Raw genomic sequence first — 9238 nt, 5'->3', positions numbered from 1 at the left:
ATCAAAATATATCCATCAAGATTTGGAAAAGAAAGCTATGAGAGAGGAATTTAAATACATACATACATACATACATACATACATACATACATATTCCAAATTTTAAATTCTCAGCAAAATGATAGCCATTCATTGGCAAGTGACACTGTATATGACAAATGGCTCAAAAATGAAGCCTGTGGCTCAGGCCTTGTCCCCCTATCTATACTTCTTATGCATCCGATTGACTCTGAATATCTGTATCACACTCACCATTCCCTTAGCTACCCTTTCCATCAGGCACCTGTTAACAGCCAGGTGCCATAACACGTGAGCTGGGGCTCCAGGGAGGAGTCACTGAGTCAAGGTAAGGGTGTGCTCCTGCTCTCTTAAAGTTCCCACTTGGACCGGTTGCTCCAACTCTCCCCTTAACTAAGTAAGACCCTACGCTGCCCGTTGGCCAGGGTTCTGACACGGAGTAGAATTTTTCCTTACTAGATCCACCCCATTAAAAAAATATAGTACACATGACGCCTGTGGTCTCTTCCTAATCCACAGCCTGTACAAGCAACTGAAAGTAATAAGCATAATTTAAGCGCTATGTCTTTCCTAATTAAAATCCTCCCCAAAAGGGATTCCAGAGTTATTTTAGTCTGTGTGGCAGAGAAGTTCCATTATACAAATCCAGGCTCCTAAACCAAGTCCAAGGGGAGGTATGCCCATGCATATGTCTATCACGTGCACATAGCACAAGTTTGGGGTTGTTACGAGGAATGCATAGTTGGCCCTGGGCTGGTTCAAGGATCTCAGTTTCCAAAGGCAACTTCTGACAGAGCCATCAAGAGTTGCTCTTGAGGTTCCTGTAGCAGGCAAAGAGTCCTGAGGACTGCCCTGGCCTTCTCTGACGGTTCTGAAGAAACATACTTGAATGGTTTTTCCATGAGGGAATGTTGTCTGAGCTCTCTCAGGAGACCCCACATGCTTGGCGGCCCTCCTTGGAAACACTGGTTGCCAACACAGCTGTATCAGTCTGGCTTCCCCCAGAAAGATGGAAAGCGGTCAGCAAGCCCTCTGCTCACCCAAGGGCTTCCTTCCAGGGACAGTCCACACAGGAAACCAATCCAAAGAGAAGGCAGATAATGGTGGAATAAGGAGGGTAAGAAGAGAAGAGACAACTCAGACCTGCAAGGGCAAGCTTAAGCCACATTCTTTCTGAGGGTGGGTTTTGCCTTTCAAGGGCAACAGATTATTTCCGTGTAGCAGGACAGTTGTAGGAAGTCTGAAGATAACTTGGACAGTGTATTTTATTTTCACAGAAATCTTCCCATCACCTGGCAATGACCCCTCACTGTGACTCTGTGAGAGGTTTTTTGTTTGTTTGTTTGTTTTGTTTTGTTTTTTGAAATAGACATCAGTGTTTTGAAAAATCTGCTATCCCTTCTACCATATTGCCAATAGAAAGGAGAAAAAAAGTTCCATAGGTTAGATAAATTGTTAAGGGAGTGTCCTACTTAATTACAGGTGTCAACTTGACATAGCCTAGAGTCACCTAAGAAAGGAGTCTCATGCTGAGGGAATGCCCAGATCGGACTGGCCTGTGAAGGAGGGTCTGGATTGTTTATTGGTGTAGGAGAGCTCAGTCCACTCTAGGCAGCACCATTCCCTAGGCATGTTGTCCTGGGATGTGTAAGAAAAGCTAGCCAACAAATGAACTAGCGTGAGCCAGCAAAGCAGCATTTGTCCAAGGCTTCTGCTTCAAGTTCCTGTGTGAGTTCTGCTCTGACTTCTCTTAATCAGGTAGTGCTATCTTGAAGTATAAGCCAAATAAATCCTTTTCTCCCCTAAGCTACTTTTGGTTAGAGTGTTTTATCACAACAGAAATGATAGTAGAATATTGAGAAAACCATGGTAATGCATGCCTGAATTTCCGGCATTTGGGAGGTAGAGGCAGGAAAATCATGAGTTCAAGACTACCCAGGGCTATACAGTGAGACACCCCCTCTTAGAATGAAAAGATAAAGGAATTCCTTACTCACCAGGGAAATGGGGGTAGTGGTGCTTGTTGTTCTGAGGAGGTTCAGACAAGTTAGATTGTTTCTTTCTTTTTTAACCGAGATTATTTCAAGTGTGAAGGAAGGACAATGAGCAGAACTTCACAGATAAGGAAATAGAATTATTTATACCTAACCTAAAGAGACTCCTTGGTCCACCCAGCTCAAATTCCAAGATACTCCAGAGCAGCAGGCTAAGGGCTGTAAAGAAGTCTGCATAAATTGGCTTGAAGCTCTATATTCTTATATGTACAGATTCTAGTTGATGTAGGGGGAAGACAGAAGCTGAAAGAAGTGAAGGAGAAGAGCAAACCAGGTGACTTCAGGATGCAGTGCTAGAGGCCGTGTCTGGGAAAACATACGAAGCTCCAAAGAACAGAATACTATGAACCCCATCCCAAACATCCCAGAGATTAGCATACACCTGAAGTCAATACATGGCTTCAAACTCCACTCCTCACTGTCATAGGACTAACAGACAAGATTCGAGGAGAGAGAAATCATGAACATTTGTCCTGTGAACTGCTCTTCAAATGGATTTCACTGATTGTAAGAGCCTATATGAATTTAGAAAAGAAGAAATTACCTTTAATTTGACAAATTAAGTTTTGAGGGACTTAAAGAGGAAATCAATTATAGGTCTTTTGCCCCCTACAGTTGAGTTGTTAATACCATTCTTGACCTGTCTATCATAACCTTATGCAGCTGTACAAGCCATTTCTATGTGTGTTATCTTTTGTGGCTTTTATACCAAATCAGAGTAGATGGTATTGTTCTCACTTTCTAGGTGTGAGGGATGGGAGGAAAAGGAGGTGGGAGAGGAAAAGGAGAGCTCAGCAAAAGTAGGAGCATTGTCCAAATTCAGCCACATAGAAGAAAGCCATTTCAACAATACAATGCTAGAACTCAGCCTCTTGTAGAGGTTTTCAACTGCATAGGAAATCCGGTAGTCCTGGTCCAGGAGGAAGTACTACTGGTATTTGGTGAGTAAACACCAGGGATGTAGTGGAACATTCTATGATGCCCAAGGCAATTTCCCTAGTAAATTGTCTGGCCCAAAATGGCAACAATGACAATGTGGAGAAACCTTCTACCATGTGACAGGAGGTTTTCTCCTTTCACATTTATGAAAATGGACAAGAAACAGACCCAATGAACATAAAATTTAATAAGAGTCTTCAAGCAATATACCACCTTGCCAGAGACATCACATTATTGGAGCTTTGTTTCCACAATTCTGTAGGAGTGTTAAAGGTCCTTTCAAAGAATGGGTCCCCATAGCACGGGAGTACACAGCATTGTATGGGAAGTGGCTAGCTTTTAACTTCTTCTCCTCTGTCTAGTGTAATTATTTTTAGTAATGATGCAACCTGTAAGACATACCAATATTGGCTAGAAAGCCATAAATTGGTTCTTCTATTGAATGTCACCTAAGAAAATTATGGCAGTAAAAATAAATAAATATATACCACAGGCAAACCAAGGAGACCAACACCAGAAGGCCTGCTAACGCTCCCATGCCCGCCCATTCCTTCAGATGATTGATGGCTGCAGCAATCCATGATGATAATCCTGTGGCTAGTCCTGCGTCCACTCTGGTAGAATTTACCGTGACAATGGCCACTCTCAGCTGCTCCATCGTAGTATCGAATTCTCCAGTCTAGTTACCTAAAATATAGCTCGACAATTGTTTAGACGGATTTGCAGCACAGGGAAAATTCTCATGTTGTATGCTAGTGACTCAAAGTCCAGCACATTTTCATTGACAGCCAAGTTGAATGATTTGCCATAGGGTATCAATTTGCTCCTGCACGAGGTCAATCCTCTGATTGAACACCATCAAGCCTCCTTTTAGTTGAGCATTAATTCCTTTTTGTACATCTAAGGCATGAGCTACATTGGCTAAAAGGTTATTGAGGGTCTGAGCAGTCTGCACAGTATGATTCCTGGCTAAGATTAGAGTCTCACAACAGCGTAATGCAGCCATGACCATTCAGGCCTTTACAGCCATTGAAGCAGGACAGTCTCCCCAAGTATGGTTGGCTACCATAAAAAGCTAAAATGTTTCGCTCAGGATGCGAGGCTAAGCACTGCACTCAGGGTCAGCCGCTTTCGACCCAGAGAAGAGCATGTCTGATTGCATGCGGGTTGATGCCCCAGGTCCCGCCTCTGAGAAAAAGGTATCGGACGGGTCTGATGCTCTTTGGGTGGATGACACCTAAATGAACATCAGTACAAAGTCCCAATTTATTTCTAATATCAGAGATCAGACCTCTACTCTTGCCTGATGCGTCTAAAACAAAAAGGGGGAACTGTAGAGAGCTGCGGAATGCCGCGCCTTAAAGATGGAGCTGGTTTCCGCCTTCCACCTTCCCGATGGTGAGTGCTCTCTGTCACGAACAATTCCACATTTGGCTAAGGCTGAGGATCTGGCTTGCTTCCATGTATGTGGACCTATCTGCATTGCCCACGTGGCATGCTGGGGCTGGCTACCCAGAGGCTAAGCTGTGAGCTGGCTTTCCCCAGGGTCAGATGATTGTTCAAGGTTCCTGAATAAACTGCATTGAAAAAAAAAAAAGAATAATAATAAATAAATAAATAAATAAATAAATAAATATAATAAATCAGAAAAGAGCAGTTACCATTGTGATTTTAATTTTTCCATTCATTTTTCTTTGCTCGTTGTTTTTCAGACAGTATCTCACTATGTGACAGAGGCTGTTTGGAACTCCTCATGATCCTTCTGCCTTGGACTCTGAGGAAGCAGAGATTACAGGCATGACCACCAGACCTCTCTTATTTTGTATATGTATATATATTTTTTCTATGTATGTGTGCTAATGTGTTTGGATACATGTCAGTGGATATGTGTGTAGCGTCCAGAGGCCAACCTTTAGTGCCATTCTTTAGGAACCTTGTTTTTTGAGACAGCCTTTCACTGCTACCTGGGTTCTCTGATTAGGCTGACTGGCCGTTGAGCCCTAGGGATCCTCCAGTCTGTTTTTCCCAGTGCTTAGATTCCAAATGCATGCCTCCACACTTGTTTTTCATGTGGGTGCTGGGGAAGAAACCAGGCCCTAATGCTTGCCCAGCAATGCAACTCGACATTACAGACTCAGCCTTCTCCCCAGTCTCTCATTGGTGTATTTTTAAAGGGAAAGACACACACTTGTGTCTTGACCTGTTTCAGTATTATTTTATTATAAATTTTATGTTTATGCCTTGACATTGGTAAATTTGTTAATGATTGACAATCAGAATTGCATTTTTTAGCATATTCAGTCAAAGGACAGGATGGCTTGTTTTTCTCAAGGTTTTACCATCTTTGTTATCAGGAGCAAGTCACTTTATTTTCCCTGAGTTTCCATATCATAGGATAGCTTTTTTCACATCAAGCTCTTTTTTTTTTTTTTTTCCCATGTGTGGGCAATTTGGAGAACATTCAACAATCTAATTTCTAAAATTTTCTTTTGCACAAAGCAACAGGTTTGCAAATAGGAATTTTCCAAAAAGAATTTGAATCTTCATGGGTCTCCAAGATCAGCAGTGATTCATTAAAAAAAAAAAAAAAAATCTCATTTCCCAACAGATTCCTCCAAATTACAACACTGCCCATGTATTTGTTTTCCACTGGGGTCTAATCTAGCACTGTTCCAAGTCTCTACAACTAAAAATTTCCACTAAAATACCTTCAACAGAAATTTCATAATACTGATCATATTTGGTGAACACAGATAAATTTATTCTAAAAATGATAAAATGGCTGGCTAATAAAAATATTAGCATTATCTCATTTCAGATTACTTCAAGTTAGGCATGGAGACACACTCCTGTAATCCTAGCACTTGGACGTGGAGGCTGGAATAAGGAGAACCCAGAGTCATCCTGAGCTACATAACTGGTTATGTTGCAGTCTGGGATACACGAAATACCATTTCAACAGACCGAACACACACACACACACACACAACCCTTCTGAATAACTTGGCTCTTACTACCTATGCTCAGGGCTGACCCTTCTGTCACCAACCTTTGGTGTGCATGTACTGAGGGAGAGCCTTTAAGGAGGTGTTTCATTAGGATTAGGCTATATGTGGCAAAAAGGCTTCAATAAATAACGGTGCTCCAAGATTAGATTCTTTTCTAAGTCTGTTGTTGTGCTACATGTGTTTGTGTGCATGTATGCATGCTCACCTGTATACACATGTACAAGCACATGTGTAGGCATGGATTTAGAGACCAGAGGCCAATGCCACAGGTTGCTCCTTAAGTATAATCCATCTTGGGTTTTGTGTGTGTGTGCTGTTTTGTTGTTGTTTTTTGTTTTGTCTTTTTGAGCCAGGGTCTCTTGTTGGCCTGGGACTTTCCAGGTAGGCATACCCAAGTACGCTGGGTTGCCAAAGTGTCATGGGGATCTGCCTTCACTTACAGCATTGGGGTTACAGGTGCACAACAACACATCCAACTTTTGACGTAGCCCATGGCGGCTCAGTCTGCAAGTGGGTTCCCTAGTAAGGGGAACAGGGACAGTCTCTGACATGAACTCAGTGGCTGGCTCTTTGATCACCTCCCCCTGAGGGGCGTTAGCCTTGCCAGGCCACAGAGGAAGGCAATGCAGCCAGTCCTGATGAGACCTGATAAGCTAGGGTCAGATGGATGGGAGGAGGACCTTCCTTATCAGTACACTTGGAGAGGGGCATGGGAAGAGATGAGGGAGGGAGGGTGGGATTGGGAGGGAATGAGGGAGGGGGCTACAGCCAGGATACAAAGTGAATAAGCTGTAATTAATATAAAAAATAAAAATTAAAAAAGTTTTATCTATCATTTGTTTTATTTATTTTGTAGTACATCTTGGAGGACCAAACTCGGGTCCTCATCTTTGCAAGTTTACTGACTAATCTGCCCTCCCAATTCTTTGTTGTGTGTCTTCACTTAATCTTAGTCAGAAGCCAAGAAAGGTTTGTTGTGTTTCTTCTAAAAATAAAAAATCTTTGTAAACAAAATCTGTGCAAACACAGAAACACGTTTTTCCAAAAGATTGCACCATGAAGTAGTTAGGGTTGGATGTGACCACAGCCTCAGGCATGGAGTCTCTGTCCTCAGAGATGCTAGCATCTTTTGAGCCATGCTTCACTGTGGACCGATGTATTTACTCCCCATTAGAGGAAGTTAGCCACCATGAGAGAAGGACATAAGCATCCCCGAGTGGAGATGGGGTGAATTCTAACGAGGGAACAACCACAGCCAACATCGGATACTACAGGACATTTCACGGGAACTGATTTCAATTTATAACAAAGAATGGGCAGGATTTAGATACTCAGAGCATGTATTCCACCCTAGAAGAGGGTGGACAGAGGGATGAAGGTCTTCCAGTGCGCATTGCTCCATCTGCAAAACAAGAATCAGGCCAACCTAGTCCTTTGGGTCTAGTATGGAAAAAGAGCCAAAGGAGAGAAAGGGTGTTACATTAAACACTGTGGGCTGGAAAGCAGGGGCTGTTGTAATGTGATTGTGTGTAGCTGTGTACAGCATTCTGCAAGTCACCTTTCTACTCAAGACCACAAACTTCTCATCCAGAGAGTGAGGGAATTTACCAAATGGAACACAGACAGTGCACCTTCTGACTCAAACCTTATTTTCTTTGATGCTAGGAGTGGCTTGAGACCAGTCTTTGAAAATGGAAAACTAGGGCTGGAGAGATGGCTGAGAGGTTAAGAGTACTGGCTGCTCTTCCAGAGGTTCACAAGCTCAATCCCCAGCAACCACGTGGTGGCTCACAACCATCTGTAATGAAATCTGGTGCCCTCTTCTGGTGTGCCGGTGTACATGCAAACACAACATTGTATACATAATAAATAAATAAATCTTTTAAAAAAAAAAGAAAATGGGAAATTATACTGACTTTTCAGTGACTAGATCTCAAAACCATGGCATGTATATGAAGGCGCTATCAGAGGGCCAGAAGAGAAGGTTTTGGCTCCCATCTGGACTTTCCTTTTTCCCATCCTCCGCCTGAGGACATGAATCCCATCCTCACCATCCCTGGTGCCATTTCCACCTCTTGTCCATGTGCAGATATTCCCCTGCACACAGTGGGAGGGAAGTATGAGAGCGGGGGAGCAGAGAAGAAAGGGAAAAAAGGGAGATGAAAGACCATAATATTAAGAGGGAGAAGGACTCTGGGGCTCACAAACATCTCAGATCCAAGGCTCTCCCCGGGAGCTAGGAGACCAAGGAGCGGCTCATCTCCACTCTGTACACCCACCTGTCTCTTTCAAATAACATCCTGCTACTTCTAAGAGACGTCTTCATTCAAAAGAATGAAAAGACTTTGGTCTTCTAAGGGTTCTTTCATTAGTCTCGTCTGTGTCTCCTCTCCTGCTTTGGTATGTCTGAAGTCGTGGGAGAAGGCGACCTGAAAGAAGGGTCGCAGGGTTCCACAGTGCTGCCCGGTTAAGAGGTAGGCAGCTGCAGAGGGCGAGGGATGTTTGTCAGGAAGCTTTGTCAAAGAACATTCATTCTGACTGCAAAGTTCTGAACAGAAAACTTAGGGGAGAACTAGATTCCAGGTGAAGTAGGCTCATTTTGGGAAAAGGTAGGCCTGTCTCAGATGGAGTCAGCCCCAAACTGTCATCTCCTTTGCACATCATAAGCTTCCAATTTCAGGGGTAGTGGGTGGAAGATCACTGGGGTGCAGGCTATGGGAATCAGCAAATTGCCTCAGGCATTCATTTTGTTAAATGTATTTGAGATTGTTTGGTTATGGCTGAGGACGTTAGAGAGCGTGTGCAGAAGGCTGAGAATGACAAATGCCTGCCTCCAACCCACAGGGGACAAAGCTGCGTCAGGACACAGCCCCTCTAGGAATAAAGAGATGTCAGATCGCATTGCCACACAAGTCTGTCCCACTTCTCAGACCTTCAGCCAAGGCTCAGACCTTCAGCCAAGGCTTGCTGTTGTGTTTCTTAGTTTGTTCTGCTCTGCATACCTCACAGGTTCCTGAAAGGGCTGTGAAGAAAACCAGGTGAGGGAATGTTCATCTCGTGCAGTGATATTCAGAGAGTGGGATCCTCATCACAGGGAAGGGAGCCAGAAGTATCCCCAACCCCATTGCTGCTTCATGTAAAAGTTCATGGGAAGGTGAACAAAGAGCAAGCAACCAAGTTCATGCCAGTGACTGCCCCTGCTCCCTTTACTAGGGAACC

The sequence above is a fragment of the Meriones unguiculatus genome, chromosome 7 (genome assembly GCF_030254825.1).
Source record: "Meriones unguiculatus strain TT.TT164.6M chromosome 7, Bangor_MerUng_6.1, whole genome shotgun sequence".
Taxonomy (NCBI): Eukaryota; Metazoa; Chordata; class Mammalia; order Rodentia; family Muridae; genus Meriones; species Meriones unguiculatus.
Note: the sequence above shows the minus strand (reverse complement) of the source record.